This window comes from Arachis hypogaea, chromosome 6 (assembly GCF_003086295.3).
Source record: "Arachis hypogaea cultivar Tifrunner chromosome 6, arahy.Tifrunner.gnm2.J5K5, whole genome shotgun sequence".
Lineage (NCBI taxonomy): Eukaryota > Viridiplantae > Streptophyta > Magnoliopsida > Fabales > Fabaceae > Arachis > Arachis hypogaea.
In genome coordinates, this window is record NC_092041.1 from 2,366,363 (window position 1) to 2,391,125 (window position 24,763).

The 24,763-nt window shown below is 28.4% G+C and overlaps 1 long non-coding RNA gene across 1 annotated transcript; it reads right to left on the reverse strand.

Annotated features, from left to right (window-relative positions):
* Positions 1 to 13,209: 13,209 nt before the first annotated feature.
* Positions 13,210 to 14,087, reverse strand: LOC140173322 (uncharacterized). The gene is made up of 2 exons (XR_011861938.1): positions 13,935 to 14,087; positions 13,210 to 13,844 (listed from the first exon to the last, which is right to left on the reverse strand). It is a non-coding gene; the product is annotated as an uncharacterized lncRNA (long non-coding RNA).
* Positions 14,088 to 24,763: the final 10,676 nt, after the last annotated feature.

Below are 24,763 nucleotides of genomic sequence, written 5' to 3' on the forward strand. Positions count from 1 at the left end.
CCAAAAAGATTTAGATACCTAAGGTCACTTGAGATTTTTGTGTAGGTGTGCCTAGCATCTAAAAGAAAGGACAACATGTGGTATTTGGACAGCAGATGCTCTAGGCATATGACCGGTAAGTCCACATTCTTCATCAAGCTAGACAAATATGATGGAGGGTTTGTAACTTTCGGTGATAATGGTAAATGAAAGATAGTGGTCATAGGTAAAGTAGGTAAAAATTTCTCTTCTTTCATAAATGATGTTTTCTTGTTGATGGTTTGAAATATAACTTACTAAATATTTGTCAATTACGTGATCTTGGATGTTTGGTTATATTTAGAAAATTGGATTGCTTACTTATTTGTGAAAAATCTGGTGTAGTTTTGTTTAAAGCAAAAAGATGTAATAATGTTAATGGACTCACTCTAGAGAATTTAAAAGATCAAAATGTAACTTGTTTACCTCAATGGAATCCGAAAAATGACTTTGGCACAAAAAATTGGGACATGCACCAAGTTTCTAAGCTTGTAAAGAAGAATTTGGTTAGAGGCATCCCTAACATAAAGTTTGACAAGGAAATCACTTGTGATGCTTGTCAATTGGACAAACAAACAAAATCTTCTTTTAAGCCCACGGATGGAATCTCTACCAAAAGGACATTAGAAATGTTACACATTGATCTTTTTGGTCCCACTAGAACTCAAAATTCAGGAGATAAGCATTATGGCTTGGTGGTGGTTGATGACTACTCTAGATTTAGATGGGTTCTCTTTCTAGCTCACAAAAATGATGTGTTTTATGCCTTTTCTTCTCTTTGTAAAAAGATTTAAAATGAAAAGGATTTGAAAGTTGCCTACATAAGAAGTGATCATGACAAGAATTTGAAAATCAAGATTTTGAAAATTTTTGTAATAAATTTGGAATTTCTCAAAATATTTCATGTCCTAGAACACCTCAACAAAATGGGGTTGTCAAAAGAAGAAATAGAAGTCTCCAAGAAATGACTAGGGTAATATTTTGTGAGAATGAAGTTTCAAAATTCTTATAGGCCGAGACTGTGAACACGACTTACTATATCCTAAATAGAACCATCATTAGGAAAGGATTAAAAAAAACTCCTTGTGAGCTATGCAAATGAACTCCTCCAAATCTTAAGTACTTATTTGGATGCAAATGCTTTGTATTAAATAAAAAAGACAATCTTAAAAAATTTGATCCAAAATCGTATGAAGGTTTATTTGTTGGATACTCAACCAATAGCAAAGCTTATAGAGTTTACATCCAAGAATATAAAACTATTGAGGAATCCATACATATGTCTTTTTGCAATACTAACTTCATACTAAGTGCTGTCTAAGATGATGATGCAGAAAATGAAGCTGAGGGAAGTTCTCAAGTGAAATAACATAGTGTCAAATCAGGTCCTTTCATGGAGAATGCCATTTTTAAACCTGCTCCACAAAATGAAGGAGACATTTCTGTTTTGTCTCCTAATGAAGTCAGAAAATTCCGAATGATGAATGAAGCAGAACCAAATCAAAGCCAAGGTGAAACCTCTTCTCAAAAGCCTAGGGAGTGGAAGTTCTTAAAGAACTACCCACACGAGTTTATTATTGGAGATCCATCCCATGGAGTCACTACAAGATCCTCAAACAAGAAAGCCGAAACCAACAACGTTGTCTTCTTATCCCAATTAGAACCTCAAAATATAAAACAAGCTTTTGAAAATCCCTCTTGGGTAAAGGCCATAGAAGAAGAGTTAATCTAATTCGAAAAGAATAAGGTTTGGTCTCTTGTACTGTATTCAAATGGTAAGAAGGTAACTGGTACTAGTCAAGTGAATTTTCAGAAATAAATTAGGTGAGAATGGTAGTGTTGTTTGTAACAAGGCTAGATTAGTGGCTCAAGGTAACGATCAAGAAAAGGGTATTGATTTTGATGAGTCCTTTGCTCTGGTAGTAAGAATGGAAGCTATTCAGTTGCTACTTGCTTATGCTGCCCACAAAGATTTTAAAATATTTCAAATGGACGTCAAATGTGCCTTTTTGAATGAATTGATTGATAGAGAAGTGTTTGTAGCTCAACCTCCGATTTTGAAAACAAAGATTTTTCTAATCATGTTTTTAAACTGTCAAAGGCTTTCTATGGCCTTAAACAAGCTCCAAGAGCTTGGTATGAAAAGTTTAGTGACTTCTTGTTACAAAATAATTTTCTAAGGGGTACTACTAACACTACATTATTCATTAAAGAATCTAACAATGATTTCTTGTTTGTCCAAGTGTATGTGGATGATATTGTGTTTGGATCGGCAAATGAATCCTTGTGTGGAGAGTTTAGAAAAAAACACTGAGTTCAGTTCTCATAGCTACCAAAGCTGATTGAGTTCTTCTCCTTCATGTTGTTCATTTAGTATTTTCTTTTTCTCAGTTTAGTCTGTCTGAGTCTCATTGAAAAAGACAAACATTATGAGGTTTGTAAGAAAAAATAATGAGAGATAAAAGGCAGTAAGTTAAACAATGAGAAAAAGTCATAAGGTGTCTCAAAGGTTCTTTGTACATCTTTCTGTTTTGTATCATAATCCTGTGGAGATTCCGTTACAAGTTGGGTTAACACTTTGCTATTGAAAGTTAGGGTGAGTCCTAGTCAAGTTCAAATTGGGTTAGAATCTGGACTTGTCCCAGATAAGATTGGGTAGATCCTAAGAAAACATTGGTGTATGTAATCTTGTAAAAGAGCTAGTGAAATTCCATCATGATTGTGATAGAGACTGAATTTAGGCTATATTATACTAAATAGCTAAATCAAGATACATCTGGGTGTTACTCTTTCTTCTCTACTTCATGTCTGTTTCTGTTTCTCAGGAGACAAAATGAAAATGTCTCTCATCTCGTTCCGAGACAAAAGTAAAAATATTTCCTTAGTTTCTTTAAAAAAGAAAAAGTAATATTCAGCAGAAAAAGAAATTAAGATTCAACTCCCTTCTCTTAACCACTAATAACTATCACAAACTTAAAAATTGTGCATATTAGATGCGATCCAATCCAATGATTTTAGTAGAAATCAGATTAAAATTTTGGCCATATCTAATCTAATTCAATCCGCATTGAGCCCTTGTTTCAATAAATAATAACTCGGGTTATATAACCTTTGCTTTATCAACTGGTCCATAATGTGAAAAATCTTCTAGAAAATACTACTTCGATCATATTTTTATGAATGATCATTATGTCAATATTATTTTTTAATTTTTTCCTCTAATTTTTTATAAACTTAGGTCTGACACATACAATTATGATAAAAGAATATTAGTAATTTGAAAATAATACAATAACAGCTCATCATTTAAATTGAACATGGTATAATATAACAGTTTTCATTATAAAATAGTGCTTGATCATTTTAACTCAAGCCAGAACACTGGAAATATATACAAGTCTAAACTTATTACTATTATTAATACACAACAACACAATCATGGACCTTGATGTGATCATTATTTGAGTTGGCAATTCCTGCCAGTCAAACTTTGGTTTAATGAAAATTAGTTGCAACATCCTGAGGCAAATGCATGCTAGCCTCTGAATTATTTTTTAAATAAAAAAAAAAAGAAATACTCGCTCTTATGACTTTGACATCTTAACAAACTATAAATAACAAGCAGCTCATCAATCAAAACAATAATAGACAAAATGAAACATCCACAAATTGAAAGATGCCCCGAGACATATCCATATTAGGATGACCATGTAATAGTAAAAGCAGATGTTTTAACTATGGAAAAGTATGGAGAGTCAATAAAATATTTGTACAATGCATATAATAGAAGTTTAGAGATTATTATAGATATAACCATTAGTATTACTTTGGACAACCCTCAATTTTAAGTACCCCAATGAATTAGACAATCCCAATCCTAAGTACATAACATACCCACACACTCCTCACACATTTATCACATTTTTTCCATAAATGCATCCTCTAGAGTTTGAACTCTAGACCTTAATGATGAGGAGGGGTGAAGTGCCACATGAGCTAAGACTCTTCGGCGTACACATTGTATAAATAAGTCATTGGTCCAACGAGACTCTTTAACTATAAATATATATAAAAAAGTTTGAGAAGTGTGGCAATGTAAAATTGTATGTTGGATGAGAATGACATGTCCCTAGCTAGGTACGTAGCTTATTATTTGGTCTTGGTTGCAAAATACTGAGGTCATAACTTCACATGGAAGAGGGAGAGAGGTTGCAACTTCCACGGGAATAGGGTGACTACTGTTAGTTTCGCTTTCTGGTGGTTGGGAGCAAGGGATATATAGCTTTCATTGTTATATTTGTTAGGTAATTCTCAAAGATATTTTTAATAGCTGTGAATTAGAAACGAACTATTATTATACGTCTTTTATGAAACTTAATAATTTTCATCATATGATATGTCAAAAAAGTTAAAAACACAAACCAACGTATGTCACTATTCTTCCTAAATGTCATCTAACTGGACCAATTAGCTTTTGAGCTCTGCAGATAGATGTATATATCTGAAAATGACCACTATTTTATGCATCCCATGAACTCTCTCGTCTCTTTTCTCTTACATTAATTTTCATTGCAATCATTATACTATATGTCGTGCCATCATTTTGTAATAATGATGATTTAACCAACTTATACATATTTAGGCACCAAAACATGGAGCTTTCTAGCATGGTGAAAGTATCTTTAGGTGCTTAATTAAAGAACCAAGATAAGTAATAGAATTGATGATAATAATGTTGGGGTTCTTGTGTAAATACATGTTTTTAATTTTTCTTTATTTTTCTCTATCATGTAAACTCAATTTTAATTATAACTCATGAGAACCAAAAGTTTGATAACGTAGACAACATATTATACGTTTTCAAAAACAACAATGCTAGGGAACCAACTCTATATAAGTCAAGAATTGGCCAACTGGTAAACCAGAGGCACCGGTGACTTTAACCGGATGTTGCTACTGATAGGCACACGGATGTTTCTTTTTCTTGTAAATTGAATAGTTTTGGATATGATTTCTATGTTTCATGTATTACGTATTAATAAAACATAATTAATTATATGGGACCAACTAATGAATGATCAAAGCATCTGTTCCGTAATTCTCTTCTAACACTAGCGTATCTTCTCTCATGTTTTAAATGTGGTCAACAATAATTTAACAAATAAATTAAATTATAAATTAATAAAACTAATTATAATTAATTATATTATTCCATTCTTGGCTGATTATTAGTTAGTTCCATATACTTTTCCTTTCAAAAATATTATTTATACATTAAGATCAGCCACTAAAATTAGCCACCAATATATTTATGTATAAATATATATAGTTTAATTTATTTTTATTGTGTATTTATATTCTAATATATATTTTATACTAATAATTTTGGTAATTGATTTTAGTATGCACGTAATACAATCCTATAATTTTACATGCAAAATTTTATGCGCTCGATCTTTACTTGTATGAATCATTGACCCTCAGCAATCTTTATTTTTTATAAAAAAAATGTTGGTATGATTTAATAATTCAATAAAGAAATATGAATCTAAAATTTAATTAACGAGACATTTAAGTTTTTGTTTTTAAAGTTATAATTTTTAATACAATTAAATAACCTTTATTATGAAAGAGTATTTTAGTCTCCTAAGATTAATTCTAAAAAAATATTTTAAGCTTTTAAAAGTTAAATATAAGGGTTTAGTCTTTTCAACTTTATATTAAATTTTTTAATTTTTAATATAATAAAATAATTTTAATTAATTTTATAAAAGTAATTTAGTCCTTTTTATGCTAATGATCGAAAGTACTTTAGTACTTAATATGAATTACAAGAATATTTTTGTGTTTTTAAAATTATATTCAAATTTTTATTTTCTAATACAATCAAACAATATAATCTGGTCTTATGATGGTATTGTTTTAGACTTTTTTTCTAATTAATCTTCAAAAGTTGCTTTATTCTCTTGAACATATATAGATATTTTAGTCTGTTTAAAAGTTGAGATTTATAATTTTTAATATAATTAAACAAGTTTTATTATAAAAGGATATTTAGTCTTTTATGATTCATCTTAAAACATTATTTTAGTCTTTTAAAAGTTAATAAGTATAAGAATATTTTAATCTTTTTATATGTAAGATTTCTATTATTCTCCTAATACAACCAATCTTAATTAATCATGTAAAGTAAATTCAGTCGTTTTAAAATCATTATTACAGGATATATTAGTATGCTAAATATGAACCATGAGGATATTTTTGTTCCTTTAAAATTAATGTTAAAAAAGTTAGTTGTTTAGTCTCTTAAAAGTAAATTCTGCAAAATTTTTATTCCATTAAATATATACTGATAATATTGACTCATCTAACTAATTAAATATATTTGTACCAAAAATGTATATGTTATATACTAAAATTTCTATATTATATCAATAAGTTTGTTATTGAAAAATTTTTTGTGCCATGCTTCAAAAATTTATGTATTATATCAATAAATTTTTGTACTTTTCAATAAAAATTTGTGTGCTGCAGAAAGCGCAAAAAAATAAAGTAAAAACGTATACGAGAATTTTTTTTGTTGAGTTTGAACCAACTTAATTGGATTTGATTACAAAAATACTACATGACTAAGGCCCAGTTTGGATAAATAACTTAAATAAGTTCTTTTGAAAAAGGAGTTTAAAATATAAAGACTTTTATTAATAGCAGCTTATAAATAAGTTATTTTGTGTTTAGATTTTTAGTTATAAAAGTACTTATTTTAAAGTTGTAGCGTTTGGATAAATAACTCAAAAGATAATTTTTTTTTACAAAAGAGAATGAATATTAAAATAACGATGATAACAAATACTTTTCAATATTGAATGTTGATTTTACATAACCTAATCACTAATATTGTGTATGATATGGTAGGTGAAAATAAAAAATAATTATAAAATGTGTGTCAATGTATATTTTATTGCTGTTTTTTATTTTTTATTTTTATTCCTATTAGAACTCTCTTCTCCTTAGGTTAAGAACTTGTTATAATTAACTATGAAAATAATAATAAGCTATAAAATTACATATGAAAAAAATAAAATTAAAACTGAAATTTTCATACCACACTTGAATACAAATTTAATAATAAAAAATAGTGATAAAATGATAAAAAAAATATTTAGAAGGAATATATGCAGTAAGTTGTTCAGATGTAATATTAAAAATGTGGTGGAGGATCAATACTTCCATCAGATGTTTCATTACGTAAAAATGGTGAGACTTGGAACATTGCGTGAGAATGATGGTGGAAGGTCAGTGCTTCTAGCAGACCTTGTGTGAAAATGGTAATGAAAAGTAAGTGTTTTTCATAAAGTTAAGAAGGAAAGTAAATTTTTTTGTTTTAAAATTAATTTTTTTTAAGTAAGTGGTAGAATGATTTCTCGATAAGTAAGAAGTCATATATTTTTACTTCTTCAAAAAGTTGCAAATTAACTTTTCGGGAAGTTAAAAGCTTTTTTTAAAATAGTGCCAAACACATAGATTATGACTTTTCATAATCCAAAAGTTAAAAAAAAAGTAGCTTCTGCTACTTCCCAAACGAACTCTAAGTCATTTTACTAATCAAGTTCAACCAAAATTAACTCAATTATTTATTGCTACAATAAAAATCAGTTGGAAAAGAAAGAAACACAAAAGAAGAAGGAAAAAAAATATTTGGTGAAACTTGGATATAAAATTAATTTATTTACCTAATATTTTTTATTAATTATTCCTATAAAAATATTATAGTAATTTTAAAATTATTAGATAAAAAATATTTTGATATTTTTAAATGTAATGTTAAAAAAATTGTCCAAGTCATTAGTTTTTTACTTAATCCAACAGGCCCTTTTATAATTAGCACAATTTTAAGGTAATATTTTACAAATTTACACTATTTTGTATGGCACCAATAAAAAATACTAAATTAGAATATACAACCTAACTAGGTCGTTTAAGAATCAGTTCTAAATTTTTCCACTATAGACAATTCTCGAAAACATACTATTCAAGAGTAGTTACCTCGCAGATGATTTTATGAGGTGATGAATTGGAACATTTAGTCAGTTTTAATCTTTCAGCTAGATGAGGTGGTACCCGCAAGAATACTAAATTTAGGGTTAGATGATGTATATGGAATAATGAAGGTTTCATTCATTATTTATAGTGTTTTCCAAGTCTATTTCGAAGGTGTGTCTTTAATTGAAACGGATCTATTTTGGTAATATATGATTTAGATATTCGTACCATGGACTATACTATCCCTAAAGTTCGATTCTAGGATTGGATCATACACATACATAATGTAGTTACGTTGTAACCATTGTTTTTTTGGCTATGGGAGTTTTAATACTCTTAGAATTTTATTAGTGATACTAATAACAAATGTTTTCTAGGTTCCTTATGTTAATTTTCGTTGCCAATTTGGAGTAAACATATATTGGCTAAATTAGGTATGTCACTTTACAACGAATGAATTTTAACCTTTAAAAAAAGTAAAACAAAACTATATAATAGTCCTTCCTCTTAAAAATTAGTGTCTATTAGTTTTTTTATCTCACGGTATTTTTTAAATTCAGTACAAGGTCAAATACTAGATCGTTACTATTAGATTTATTTAAAATTTTATTATTAATCAATAATTTATTATATATACAAAACAAATTTTAAATCGCCTAACACTTACTTAAGCAAATAATTGAACTAACTATTAGCGTAAAAAAAAAAAATTGTAGTATAATCCGAAGTAGCCTGCCCTGTAAAACTTGTAAGATCAAAGAGGCTACAAATCCGACAAGATTTCACAAGATGAAGGGGTGAAGGCATATTATCCACTTGTGGGTGCTAATTAAATGGGCGTTTTAAGTCAAGATCTCATCAAATTAAAGCAAAAAAATAATGGACCACTGACCACACTGCTAGCTAAGAGGTTACCCACTTACCCTGCCTTGGCCCATGGCCCTAACTCATAATGGAGATAATGTCGTTACTTAATTAAGGATGATGAGAGGTTTCCTCGTATGAATTATTATCCTTAAGGTTTACATTCGTCTACCACACTGCTGCCAGTACCATTCCATAGTTCGGCTCATTTTAGGTTCGATTCGAAAATATGTTAGATTTGAGTTTTTTATAAAATCTATTAATTAAAAAGATCATGTTATAAACTTTAAAAAAAATTACAAAATTTGTTAGTTCAACTTGTTAAAATATTTTTTAGTAGTAGTAAATTATTTATTTATATTAAACGCAAAATAAAACTAAAAAAACTCAATAGTCAAATTAAGTAGTTAAAATTATAACTTTTTTGTTTTCATAAATAAAATTAGATTATAAATATAATTATGATATGTGACTAACAATTGATATATAAATAAATTATGTTTTACAAATTATAAATTATGAATTAAGAATACATTTAATGTCAATTTAAAATTTTATATTTATTATTTTGAGTTATAATTTAGAAAACAAATTTTTTAAATAGATTGATAAGTTTATCAGACTTTAAACAGATTCAAATCTAAAAAAAAAATATATTAGAAATAATAGATTTAAACTTAAAATATCTATTTATAACATTAATCAAATTCGTCAAAATTAAAGCTTAATTTGACTCAATTCATTTCCGTCATATATAATCCAATAATGCTCAAAGAAAACTTCTTCTGATAATTATCAAAATTAAAATAAACATTGTTTCTAGAAACAAACTTTTCCATGAATAGTTTACCTTATTGAAATTAATGCTTATAAGTGAAAAAGGATTAATTAATTTTTTTAATTTTTCCAAATAAATACTTATCTAAAACCAACTAAAATTATAAAAATTAATACGCAATGAAAACTAGTAAATATTGTTTGTTCAAAATCTTGGATCCTAATAGAGATATTTTTCAAAAAACAAAATTAAAATAAAAATGAACAACTAATTCGACCTTTATATTTTTTGCAAAGGACAATATAATTTCTCATAAAAAAGTAGCCATTATAGCTCTTATCCTTCGTTTTAGTGAGACAACATGGTCTTTTTGTAAATTTTTCCGTCAAACATTAATGGAAGTTGCTGATTTAGTACGTTAAACTGGTAAGGTAGACGTTAAATGTCAACGTAGATGATTAAAAAAGGACAAGAGTCGATTTGATCCAAAACTCAAATTGATCAAGAATTTATTTGTTCCTATTCATTTCGACGACGTCATTTTAACGTCAAATTGATCAGAAATCTATTTGTCAAGAATCTATTTATCCTAACAAATTTTGATACAATATTTGTTTAAATAATTAGCTACATGATTATCATTTCTTTTAATATATGTAAACCACAAACCACGATCTAGAAAAAAAGTTCATAAATAGTGGAACAAAATCAAATATTTGGTGTGAATTTTTTAAACGTAAATCAAAGTCTACATTAATAATTTTCACCCTAAATCGTGGATAAGAACCATGAATTATAATACAAGATTGACTGTAAAATCGTGGATAAGAATCACAATTTATATATGTGAACAGTATTTTAAAAATGAGACTGATCGGTTCGATTAGATTAACCAAAATTTGATCCTCTAGTTGGTCTGGTTAATATCTAAAACTGTCCAATAAAATATTAAAAAAAATTGATCGAATCGATAGTTAATAAGTGAACTGACGAAATTAGTGTAATTTTTTAAATCCCGAGTTTGCTATTCCACCCTTTAAAACGGTGTTGTTTTGATTAAAAGAAACACACAAATCAGAACCCCATCCCACCCCTTTTCCTCTCTCTGATTTTCTAATTTTCTAAGTTAATATTGTTTGTTATTTGTGTGTATTTTGATTTTTTTTATTATAAACTTTTATGTTTGAAATTGTTTGTAAATTTTTATTGATAAATTACGCACAATTTATTATGTGAATTTATGAAAATTTAAATTTTGTTTGATTAAAAATAATTGAATTTAAATATTTAATATTATATATTAAATTTTTAATAATTTTATTTGATATTTAATTTAACTTATTCGATTCTGGTTGAATTTCGATCAGACCACTAAACCATCGAACCAGTTATTTTACTAGTTTATTGACCGGTTCAATTTTCGCATATCAATTGATAAATTGTGGACTCTAGTATGTTCCAAATACGTTAAAGTAATATTTTTAGAGTTGAACATGAGTGTCTATTAAAAAGGATGAGTGTAAAAAATAGTTAATAGGTTTTAATATTTGCAATTATTTAGAATATTTGATTTGAAAAAAATGCAAGAATATTCCAAAACAATGACTCAGGTGTTATGGTAATTATTAACGGTTTACTTTCGAGCTATAAAGAGTGGAGTAGTATAGATCAATTTCATGGTTGATGATAATACTGAAAATAACAATAGAATAGTTCTATTATTTATGAAGAATGTTAGAGAATTTATTATTTTTGACCAATAGTTAGCCATTAATGGTTAAAAATGTGGACTAGAAGTATGTTGTTAAATTACTAAATTAAAAAAACTATATTAATAATTAAAAGTAATGGTAAAAAATAATAAATTTTGTTAGTTTTTGAACATTTTTCATTGTTTATTATATTTTCTTGTTCCTTTGGATCCCTTTTGCTATACTTTGTTATGTTAAGTTTTTTTTTTATTTTAAAAATATCATGGATATAAACCACGATTTTATCTTAAATAGTGTCCGTATAATTTGTCCATATAAACCATAATTAGTACTTTGATATCACAAACACAATTATATCAATAAGAAAATACACAAATAGGAAGCAGATACGACATTTAGACATTTAGCAAGTAATATGCAGTTAATTAGGCATTCCAAACAATTCACATATAATGTATATGATGTATGACTGTCCTAGTGGCTGATGAGTCTCATATGTCGGTTATAAAGCCAACCCGACAAATCATGGAAGTTAACCATTGGACTATCCCTCTGTCGTGCATTTCTAACTCGAGTAATTCTCAATCATAACTATCAATACACATACACAACACCGACACTGGTGTTTATCCACTGGGGCGAGCTCATCCGGAACTTTCACAGTATCCGGCCACACTTATGGTATAGGGTCAGCAGAGTATCAAGTCTCCACCTGGAGCACGTGGACGTGGTGGCTAGCCACTGTTTCCACCCAGAGAAACTCGTATCTCAGATAGTAAAAGTACAACACTCACATTTCATTCAATAAGCATATATGCAATTATACTCAGCCATAATTCAATAATAGCTCAGCCATAATTCAGCAATAACTCAGCCATTCGTCTCATAATACAATCCATAACCAGCCACAATTTATTAACAATTACAGATCTTCGGCTCATAGACTCCCACCATCATCGTCAACACCCCATACAATTATCTTTAATCATAATTCATCATTAATTCTCTCCTTATTTTATCCACAAGTTACCACATCTCCTAGCCTCTTCCCATCGCTAGGCATACTATAAGAATTTAGGACATAAAGAGTGAGAATGGAGGCTTAGAAGTCTGAAATTTGGCTTTGAAAACTCAAAAATCAATTTTTAGTGAAAATGGGGTCACGTTTGCACGTCGCCCATGTGCACGCGTGGAAGGCGGAAAAGTTAAAGTGACGCGTGTGCATCGCCCATGCGCACGCATGGAAGCATAGAGGTGGAGTGACGCATGCGCGTCAGCCACGCGTACGCGTGGGTGCAGTTTGTGGTCCTCGCACAAAACCAGCACAGTATCAGCGTAACTCTCTGGATTTTCTATTGGGCACTTGCATCAATACAGCGATGCGTACGCGTGGGAGCATGATTTGCCAAAAATTTTACTAAGTTAAAAAGCTGCAGAATTACATTTTCAAACACCAAACTTCCGACGAGCATAACTTCTTCATTTCAAATCATTTTCCATATGTTCTTCAAACGGTATAAACATCACGGATCCAATTTTATTTTTAAACAAGTTTGACACAAATCAAGGATCCGGAGACCAAGTTATGTTCCATCAAAGTTGACCCAAAAATCACATTTTCATGCAAACCCACAAAATTCCATTTTCAAAGCAAACCAATTTTAACCCTTTTCAAAACCAATCAAAACTTACCAAAAATCAACCTCAAGCCTCCTTAACTCATATGTTAACATTTTTATTAAATCCACAATCCACCAATCTTTCATTTTAACCAATCTCAATCAAATAACTCAATTTCAAACACAATATTATGTCATATATCTTTCCTCATTCCAATTTTCAACAATACCAATTTCATTAACCATCAATACATACAATCAATATCATCCCCACCATCAATATGGTTTCACCCACAATTCAATCTCAACCAATCATTAAGCATATATCAAAATATGCATGTTCCCTCATACACCATACCATCAAAACATCCAAAATCCACTAATCACATACATAACAACACAATTTATCTCAACCAATCAACAACATCAATGGTCCAAATCCTATCTTAGGGTCTCTAGCCTAAATTTTCACACCATATTACATTTTAGATACAGAAAACTGAAACCATACCTTGGCCGATTCCCCGCTCAATCTGAAACATTTCCAAATCACTTTTTCACAAGCTCTCAAGGCTTCAACACCTCCAAGAACAGATTTTTAGCACACAAAAATCCTTTTCCAAACTTTTTAAAACTTCAATTAAGTTCCAACACAGATATATACACTTCCTAAGCCACAATACCACATTCAAACATACCCACTCAATACCCAAACATCATAAACCAATAAATTTCACTATGGTTGAGAATCTCACCACACCTAAGGATCAAGGAGACAAGATTAAGCCTCTCTTTCAAGCTAGTTGGATCCTATAACATTAAAAGCTCACAAATCTCAATATTTTTCACCCAAAATTTTGAAATTAAGGCTCGAATTTTAGAGGGAAAATCGTGGCCTACCTCAAGAACAAAGTTGTGGGCTTTGTAGAGCTCGACGTGGTGAACACATAGCCGCAAACGATGCGGCAATTGGAACTCCGAATCAAAAGTTATGGTGATTTGAAGATCAAGCAAGGGTTAGAACTTTGGAAGAGTGTTCTTCCCCATTTCCTTACAATTTCAGCGTGTTTGGGATTTAAAAGAGGAGAGAGAGTGCAGAATAAGGGTTTTAGGTTGAGCTTGGTTGGACCAAGGGCCCAATATAGGTCCGGTTGGCTCAGTTTGACCCATTCGTCCTAATTTTGGGTCGATTTCTTTAAAATTAGTATTAAAATTTTCGTTTTCATTTTCTCTATCATATTAAGTCATAAAAATCACATTTTAAATTTTTTATAATAAATTTTAATTTATGAATTAATTAGTCATTAATTAACCGGATTTTATAATAAATTTATTAAAATAGTTATAAAATTATATATATTTTAATATTTAATAGTAAAAAAAATAGCGGGCCAATGCCAGTCCGCCGTTTAGGGGTAGAATGAGATTTCAGGACCGCCTCATTAGACGAAACGGGACGGACCAGTCTGCTAGAGGACAGGCTTTTGGCAGAATGAGGCGGAACAAGATGGACTTTTCGTTTGCCACCCTTATTTGGGTGAGCTATGTGTTAGGGTTGATAATTTTATTACACAAAATCGTAGCTAAAAATAAAAACACAAAATAAACTAATTTGAGTTAGCCTGATAATTAATTTATTAGTCGATTTAAATAAATATTAAAAATTTAAATTTTATATTATGTTTATAATAATTTTTTTATTAATAATAAATTCTTAGATAAAACTTTGACTTAGAAAAAAAAAAGCAGCATAAAAGGTTGTCTCTTGAATAAATTTAAAAGGATTTTAACTGCATTTGTAATCTGATCAACAAAAGGAATTAAAAGGGAAAACTAATACGTGGATCGAGTAAGGGTGTCTCATATAGTAGCAATTAAGACGAACTGCTATATGATCAATCATCTATGATATACATCAGAAGGGTTTTTCTTTTGATATTATCAGAAGTATTATTTTATATGCAATGAATGGTTGAAGAAATGCTATATATTTTGTTACTTTATGCAATGGCGGCTCACATTCAACCAAAACTTTAGAAACAATTTTCCGTGATTTAATATTCAATTTAATTCCAGAATTTTTGTACGCAAATTTTAATTTAATTTTTAAAATTTTAATTACTTCTATTTAGTTCTTAAATTTTATAAACATATTTTATATTAATTTTTGAGATGATTTTTAGTTCAAAAATATTAATAAAATGTTAAAATAGACAATCAAATGCACACTGACTTATAAGTTGTGACTTATAACTGCATACCATGAGAGATGCGTTAAAATATGTATATGTTTTGTTAGAGGCAAAACCTAGGATGAACTATGTATCAATTTTTTATATATAAAATAAAATGGGGATGAATGGAATTGTGTGTCACTGTCATGTATTTTTCTTTGTTTCTTCTTTCTCTCAACTTTCATATACATCATCACTCATCAGTTTTATTTATTTATTTATTTATTTTAATGGTTACGGGTAATGCACCGTCAGTAAAATTTTTTTATTATCAAAACTAACAGGCCCCCATAATTTCTTAGGCCTTAACGTAAGCCCACTTTATCATCAGTCCAAGAATCACAAAGAGGTGAGCTTGTGTTTTGGACCGAAAAAAATAAACTGAAATATCGACCAAAACGAGTTGGGCAAGAAAAGATAGGGAAAATGATATTTATATAAAGAAAAAAACTTTTCTATAACAAACAAAGTTTATCACGTGTCACACATTTTTTTCTACATATCTCTCTGTAAAAGTATAACGTGTAGTGAAAAAATCCTTTGTTTACTGTTGGTACAAAAATCAGTGTCTAAAAATAAAATACTGAAAATTTGGCCATTTCATGTTCTGACACGTGTTTAAATCCATATGTTTCCTTAATGATTTCATGTAATTTATTTGTTGAATAAAGAGAGAAGATGCAAATCCGTTGTCTGTGACTCGGACATTTTGGGAGGTGATCAAATGAACATATTTTTAGCTTAAAAAGAAAGAGAAGAAATCTTTGAATACGCTATGTTAGTATATAATACGTATAAAGTGGGTTTGATGAGAGAATGGGGGAAGGGCCCACCAGTTTGCACCAACCAACATGCAGTCTTCTCAGCACGTGAACGGTGTGACATCCTAATTTCACGGCCCAATCAACATACTTATCGGTGTGGACCATCTTCGCATAAAAGGGCAAATTTGGAACATCAATTTTTTTTTTTCATAACTTAGACACAACTTATAATCTTAGGCATTCCATCACGAACAAATTCACACACTCACATATCCAACACTGAAAGGTTTCATTTTTTTTTTTTTTATCGATGCCACGTTTTGAATCCGAGTACAGTATATTAAGAAGTACAAGGTTTTGTTACTTGAGTTAAAAAAAATCTTAAATAATTTTTTATAATTATTTTAAAAAATAACAAAATTTTCATAAAAAAATATTTTTTTAATTTTTTATTTTTATTTTTATGAAATTGATTAATTCTTATATATTAACAGAAAAATTAACCAATTTTATAAAATTAAATATTAAAAATAAAAAAAATAATTTTTTTAGTTTAGAACCTTGTAATCTTTTAAAAGAAATACTAAAAATGAGCTGGGTATTGACTCAAAAAAAATCAAGAATTGTTTCTCAGTGATTCAGTCCCACACGTGCAAACCTATTTTTCAGTAGTTTTTTTAGTATTTTTTTATTTAATTTAATTTTTTTAATGAAATTAATAATTTATATTATAAAAAATTAACAACGACAAATAAAGTATACTTTAATTCAAAAACTCATGATAAAAATTATACAAAAATAAACAAAAAATAACAAAAAAAAGGTTTAAAAAAAAGTTGTATTAGTAAAAATGATTAAAATTTTATATCAATAATAATGAATAATAAAAATTTTATTAAAAAAAGATAACAATATACATAACATAAGAATAAAAGATAAAATTGACAAAAATAAAATAATTTTTTTCAATCATTTCTCTAATCGTAACTATTGATTGCAAAAATTATAATTTATTGCTTTAAGTAAACAAAAAGTTAAAACATAGAATTACATATGCTTGCGTTAAAAAAAAAATTGAGACTTTTCACAATTGAACGTGAGTTTTATAACTCAAAACAATAAATTAAGCACACCTTTTTACCATAACATGACTAAATCATTTTGATAACTAAAATTGACTAACTTAGTTCAATAATTTAAGAATTAATAAATACAAATTTTAATTGAAAAATACGAAAAATATAAAAAAATAAAAAATACTTAATTAAATTTAATTATAAAAATAATTTGTTCAACAAATATTTTTAAATAAAATATTTAAATTATCAGAACTCATTATATAATTCATCTTTTAAAATATAATTTTTATAATCCAATTTATTTATTTATTTAGTATTAAATAGGCTAATTTAAGATAGATTTAGTCAACGAAGTATAATTCAAATAGTATAATCTTTTCATACTCACTTAAAAATCGCAGATTTGAATCATCTTTCTAACTTTTGAAAAAAAAAATTAAGACAGACCTAAAGCTGGCTAGGCTAAAATTATTCAAGAAACCCAACCTATCTACTTAAATGGCTATGGCCAAGATGGTGATTGACAATTCTGTAAACATAAATAAAAAATTGTTCACCTCAAGAAGTGAGACAACTATATATTTTATATTAAGGAATATAAAGACGAATACCTATGAAAGAAAAAAACTAATATTGCCATAAATTTTACATTCTCCAACTTTGAACTTAAAATGAGCTAAGAATATATATTCCATATAAAATGAAAATATTTTGTTTCGGCAGGTATTAAATAACATTTTTTATTCTAAATATGAAGAGAAAAATGGTGTAGAACATAATTATAGAATATATAGATATTTTATACAACTGTGATGTTAAAGAATAAAAATCGGATCGTTCGATTTATATTTAAATAATTAAAAAATTTAGAATATACAAATCAAACAGTCTAATTAACTTAATCAAAATTTAAATTCTCTCTCTTATACAATTCGAACTGTCTAAAGGACAAATTTTTTTAACAAAAAATCGAATAGTCGAATTTTTTTTATTATTTCAGAACAAATTATCTCACACCATGTCTAATATTTATGTTCTCCACATTCACGTACAACACACACGGCTGCTGTCATATCGAAAAAAATGAACTATTAAGAAAAAAATGAACTATTAAATAACGATGGTAAGTAGGTAACTAGTCAAACCTAGCTAATGGTCCGTGGAGGTTTAGGCGGCGAGGTCCTAGTGGTACGTATGATATAGTCACATGCCTATTTAAACTCACGAGTCAGAGTCTAGCCTGAATTTTGATAAATTTCACATTTTTTTATTTTATTTGGAAATAAATTAAATACAATGTTGCGTCTGATGCTCTGATCTATCCAAACTCCAAAGTCCAAAGTTGAAACTCCAATCCAATACAACACAAAAGAATACACCAATTTATGATGGATTTTTTTTAATCAAAGTAATAAGATAAAGTTTGCAGAATTCAGTTCAAATATATGAGATTTATACTCATAGTTATTAAACTCATTTGTTTTTAGTTATTTTTAAAAATAATACAAAGGAGCCAACTTTAAAATTATTTTATTTATTTTAATTTTAAATTACAAGTTTATAATTCTAGATTCTAAATTATAAATTTTATAAAACATTAATTATATTAACTAATTAAAAATTATTTTTTTATATTTTTTAAAATTGTTGCTTAATATCATTTTTGTTTCAATTCCGTTACGTTACCAACAGCATTTTTGTTAATTTCTACCAATTCTTATTTATAACTGTGTTTAATAGAAGTATCTTTGTAGATGTGTCTAATAAAAATATCTTTTTATGACTATGTTTAATAGAAATGTCTTTATAGATATATTTTTTAGATGTATCTCTTTATATATGTGTTTAAAATATAATAATTAATTATTATTTGTAATAAGTTGGCAAATAATATATTAGTACTTATACTTTTTCTTTTTGTTTTGGTTCAAAATAATGGTCTATTGCACGAATATATTAAATTTTCTTTTGTCTCTCAAGTAATTTTTTTAATATGTCATTTTATTCAAAAGAATAATTATATATTTGAGATAAAATTAAAGAGAGTATATATGATGTGAAATAATTTTCAATTTTTTTAAGAGATGAAAAAAATGTTTAATCCATGGGGTATGATATTTTTAGTTTCTAATATTTTAGCTAAATTTTAATTTTATTTTTAATGTTTGAAACATTCTATTTTTATTTAATATTTTATTGTTTTATTTTAATTTTTTGATCAAAATTAAAAAAATCTAAAAATACTATTTTTTCTATTATCATTTTTTTACATAATAGCAAATATTATAATTATAGTTGTCACTTTGATTGTAATAGTAATTTAAAGACGAAAATAATAGAATAATAAGAGAAAAAAATAACAACAAAATTTATATTTGTGGAGAAAAAATATTTATTTTTATTAGAAGACTAAAATACAACAAAATAAAATATTTATGATAAAAATAAAATATTTCAAATGTTAAAGATAAAATTAAAATTTAATTTAAATATTAGATAGATCAAAATAATTTGCCTCTTCCACTTGATCTTGGTCAACCATAAAATAAGCTTGTGCATTATATTTGAATTTTTCTTCATCATCAGAGCCATTTTTCAAGTCTTTTCATGATGTCATAAGCATTTTTTTTTGTCTTTTTTCATCTTGTTCTCTTTGTTGAGTTTAGGACAATCATACTTGAAATTACTAGCTTTCTTGCAGTGATGACAAATAATCTTGCTAAAGTCCCTTTTGTATTCTTTTGAACTGGAGCATTTCCTCTTTTCTTTGCTTCTCATGAGTCTTCTCAACTTCCTAACAAAAAATACAATTTTGTTATCTAAAAAACTGTCATTGGAATCTTCTTCCAATGAATCAATATTAGATTTCAAGTCCACTCCTTTTTTTGTGTCTCGGTTCATGTGGGTGAATTCATAGACAAGTAGTTTTCCTCTCAACTCATTATTTGACATTTTGTTTAAACTACTACTTTTAGAGATGACAGTTGCTTTTGTTTTCTACTCCTTGATGAGACTTCTAAGTATTTTTTTCTCACTAGCACTTATTCAGTGTGAGTCATCCCACAGCATCCAAACTATTGATGATGATAAAAAAATCTTTCAAATATCTCATCGATGGTTTCTCCTTCCTTTATCATGAACATTTCATATTCCTTTCTTAGCATATCGATCCTTATTTCCTTGACTTGTTCGGCGCCCTCATGAGTGACTTGGAGTTTATTCCAAATCTCTTTTACTATTTTGTACCTTGGTACTTTTTAGTATTTCTTAAAACTAATTGAGCAATGCATCACGTTCATTGCCTTTGCATTCAACTCCACTTTCTCTTTATCTTCGTCGTTTCATTCGGCTTTTTCCTTTAGAGTCACCACTTCTTTAGCACTTATTTTTATTAAAACTTGCAGACTATTCATAATAATCTTTCAAATATTGTAATCAACAGACTGCATAAATATCTATATTCCATTAGGTGTAGTTCTTGCCATTGAGAAAGGGAGGTTTGCTGTTAGGCTGACCCTCAGTGAGTGTGTAAGACACGACGTTTGCACCCATGTTATTGTCATTGGATCTTTGTTCCAAGTTGTGAAGCTTGATTCCTTGAGACCGAGCTTTGATACCAATTGAAGGTTATCAATAGCTTAGAGAAGGGGGTTGAATCTATGGCCTCTTTTAAACACGTTCACTTTAACTTCAACTGGATTCAGAACTGAGTTGTCGTTGAGTTTGCCAAGTTGATAATATGAAAGACAATTTTGTTTTGTCTCTTCACGATTAATCAGGAACAAAAATAGATTTACTGTGATTCTATGAGATAGATTTAGTAGGTGACAATTTTATTTTATTTTATATCGAATAAAAAACAGAAATAGAACAGAGAAGACAAAATGACACATCCATATATCTTGGTTCAACCACCATATGCAATGTGGCCTACATCTGGTTGTGGTGGTATTTTCACTATCTTTCACAAAGATTACAATCATCAATTTTCTAGGATTCTATCCAATTCTACCCGGGACAAACCAAACTTCTATCCAAATTTGATTTGGCTAGATTCACTTTCTAGACTTTCAACTACTAAATGCTCATCCAACTTAATAAAAAAATTCTCTTAGGATCATGAATACAAAATAGAAATATATACAAAAGAAATTAAAAAAAATTTCAAATTTTTCTCCCTGAATGCTCTCTTTGCCTTTTCTCTCAATGGCTTTTACTGATTCCTCACTTGATGTCGTTTTTCATTGATAAGAAATAAAGAAAGATAAAAGCTGAAGAATAAAAAATTTAATGTAAAATTATGAAGGAGAAAAAGGTTAAGTTCGAAAGTTATGAAGACTCAAACAGTGTGCTCACTATCCTTATTTCAATTTCTAGTCATTTACCCTTTTAAATAAGAGTAAATCTTCCAAAACTTGAACTTTGTTGAATATCTTTGACTTTGTTCTTCTTCTCCAAAATTCAGAGCAGAAACATAAAAAAGAGATGGGATAGCAACAGTGATTAGAGTGGCTTGAATCCTTACCTAGTTGTTTCTCTTCCCTCTTTTTTCTTTTAGCTTTAACAATCTAAACCATTGATTCATTCAGTGGCTCAATTTTTGTTTTTGACCTTTGGTTTATAATAGAGATATACAACCTCTATTTTCTTCATCTTACTCAAATGGTGCATGCAGGAGGAAGGCAGTTTCAACAAGCTAGAATGGTAGCACAAAAATAAAAATGTTATTCTAATTTTTTTTTCTAATTTAACCTTTGATTTAATTTTTGTTTTTGGCACTAGTATCTGAATTTTCTTTTTCTTTTTTTTATCACTTGGATTTATAGATTTTTTTATTTTGATAGAACTTTAAACTAAGCTTTCTTTTTTTGCTTACTTTTGAAATTTTTCAACCTTGATTTAAGGTTATTCACATGAGTACAATCAGAAAAGAAAAGTGAGTATTTAATTAGAGTTTAGGGCACCATGGTAATGGGAGAGAGAAGAAAGTGAGTGCTGCCTTTTGTAATTGGGCCTGTTTTTTATTTTATGCACAAAACACACACATCATAATTATTTTTAGATTTTTAACTCAAGACTATAATATTAGTCATCATTAAATTATTATTATTATTTTTCTGAATCTCAACATATTTTAAATCCAAAATATTTATACGTAATAAAACAAAAGAAAAAAGATTTTTAAGAATATAAAAATTATAAATTTAATTATAATACTATTCGTACCTTTGATAGAGGATACGAGCTTATGAGATTAGGGAATAAGAGATCTCAATTTAGTTTACTAGGCTGCGTTTGTTTATGGTAGACAGGACACAAAGACATAGACAGTACATATGTAAAACGTGTTTGGATAGAAAGACATGGACAGTGGACATAGTGTCTCTGAGACACTTTTTTTTCATTTTTGTGTCCACTTCTAAACGAAGGACACTGGTGGACACGAAAATAAGAAGGTGGACACGGAATTTTTAATAAAAATTTTTTCCTTTTTGCCCATAGTAATTTTTCATTATTCTCCTATTACCCCCTTTTATTATCTTGTAAAAAACCTAACATAAGCTTTCTGCCGTCGTTCCCAATACTCTCTCTTCTTCTTGCTCTCTCTTTCTACTTGTGATCTTCTTCTTATGAAAAACTTAACCTAAACTTTTCTGCCGTATTTTGCAGGTAATCTCTCTTCTTCTTGATCTCTCTTTCTACTGTTGATCTTCTTCTTGCTCTTTCTGCCGTGATTTTGTACTTCGTTCTGTTCTTTCTCTTCCTTCACTTATTTCACAATAATATCTTCTTCTTGTTCTTTGTTTCTGTCACTCTTTTTTCTTCTTCTTTTTCCTGATTCTGTATCTTATTTTTTGTTTCCGATTCTTGTCTTGATTTTTTTATCTTCTTCTCTTTTCTGATTTTTTATCTTCTTATCTCGTTTTTATTGATTTTTTTGTGCAGTTAATCTAATAACAATATTTTTAATAGCCAATTACCACTTGTTCCTGTTACAATTCTTGAAAGACTGTTCTTCCCTTTATCGGTCACATAACCAGGTATTACTTTGTATCTCTCCTTATTGCTTCTTATTTTTGTTTTTTTTTCTATTCAAAAGTATTTCGTTCTGCTTTATTATCATTTTTTTCATTTTTTTATTTTTTTATGATTTTTCAATCTGAAAATCATATAAAAATAAGATCTACATTCTTTTTTTTTTTGATAAAATCTCAAATGTTTACAATGATAGTGTAAATGAATGAATGAAAAAATTATTTTAAATTTTAATATGTTGATATATTATGTTCATATTAAAATAATGAATGAAAAAATTGTATTGAATTTGTCTCTTATTATTAGTTTGAACTAAAAATTAATATAATTAGTGAGTTTTGTTGTTGTTGCTCTTATGGCTACTGTGTTTATTGTTGTTGATAATTTTTAGAATGTGTTAATTATATAAGTTATTTTTTATGTGTTGTTTAGGAAAGAATGGAACCATCGGATCGCTCTGAGTAATTTAGACGATTTATTTTTTTATTTTATGATTCAGGCTGAGCTTGAAGTAGTAACGATATTAGTTTTGATGTTTGCATTTTTATATTTGAGAAAAAGGAGAAGAGGACATTTGTTTATCAGGAATAGAGAAATTAATACTAATCCCTTAAGACGGAATGTATTAAACCGCTTAATAGGAGGGGGCGATAGAAATTTTATTTGGGAATTAAGGATGAGCGTAGATGCATTAGGAAAATTGTGTGAGTTACTAAAAGTTCAAGGTGGATTAAGAGATGAATGTCGTGTAAGTATACCTGAACAAGTGATTACGTTTTTAATAATACTAGCTCATCATAAAATAATACTAGCTCATCATAAAAAGAATCGCACGCTTCAAGTTAGATTTTATAGGTTAGGAGAAACAATAAGTAGGTATTTCAACAAGGTGTTATCCTCGGTCATACATGTCCAAAGTCTACTGTTTGCAAAAGCTGTTCCTGTTCCAGATGACTGCATAGATCCCAGATGGAAATGGTTCAAGGTAAATGTAGTAGATAATTGAGGTGGTGGTTTTGTATAATCTATAATTTTGTATAGAATTAGTCTTGATACTTCAATTTCTTTGGTTTAGGGTTGTCTAGGAGCATTAGATGGAACATATATAGATGTGACTGTCCCTGAGAAAGATAAATCAAGATACCGAACAAGAAAAGGTAAGATATCAACTAATGTCCTAGGCGTATGCAATCGTGATATGAACTTTGTGTACGTACTTAGTGGATAGGAAGGATCCGCTTCGGATTCAAGAATCCTTAGAGATGCCATTTCACGTCGTAATAACCTCAAGATACCAATTGGTATGTAAGTATTAATTTTTAGGTAACAAAAATATTTCAATGTTTTTAGCTCATTCAAATTCCATAGTCATCATAATGTATCTCTTTCGATTTATAGAAAATTATTATTTAGTAGATGCGGGTTATACTAACTGCAAGGGATTTCTAGCACCATATAGGCATACTCGATACCACGTTCAAGAATGGGCTCATGGTAGAAATGCTCCTAGAAATTTTCGAGAATATTTTAACAAGAAGCACTCTTCGGCTAGAAACATTATTGAGCGCTGTTTTGGTTTATTGAAGAAGAGATGGGCAATTTTGAGGAGTCATTGT